The 232-nt window shown below is 32.8% G+C and overlaps 1 protein-coding gene across 1 annotated transcript in view; it reads left to right on the top strand.

Moving 5' to 3' along the window:
* Positions 1–232, top strand: part of LOC119587826 (protein CREG1-like) — a gene marked incomplete in the record, with an annotated part of 14,322 nt that overhangs the window by 7,779 nt on the left and 6,311 nt on the right.

Here is a 232-nt window from a genome sequence, read left to right as displayed (position 1 = left end):
TGACTGTCTTGGTGGGGCTGTGTGAAGAGTCTAAAAGATAGTCAGCTCTATGGAAACTGCTTAGAAGAGTTTACCAATTTTATTGCAACTCCTCCTAATTTTGTTTAATCCTGAGAAAAATATCATGTAGATTACAAGAATTCAGGCAGTCATATTACTATATCATATTAGTAAATATTTCAGCAGTTCTAGATGTGAATCTGACTATGAATAAATTTTAGCAATGAGAACA

The sequence above is a fragment of the Penaeus monodon genome, chromosome 23 (assembly GCF_015228065.2).
Source record: "Penaeus monodon isolate SGIC_2016 chromosome 23, NSTDA_Pmon_1, whole genome shotgun sequence".
In the NCBI taxonomy this organism is placed as follows: domain Eukaryota; kingdom Metazoa; phylum Arthropoda; class Malacostraca; order Decapoda; family Penaeidae; genus Penaeus; species Penaeus monodon.
Note: the sequence above shows the minus strand (reverse complement) of the source record. Positions and strands in the feature narration are given on the sequence as shown.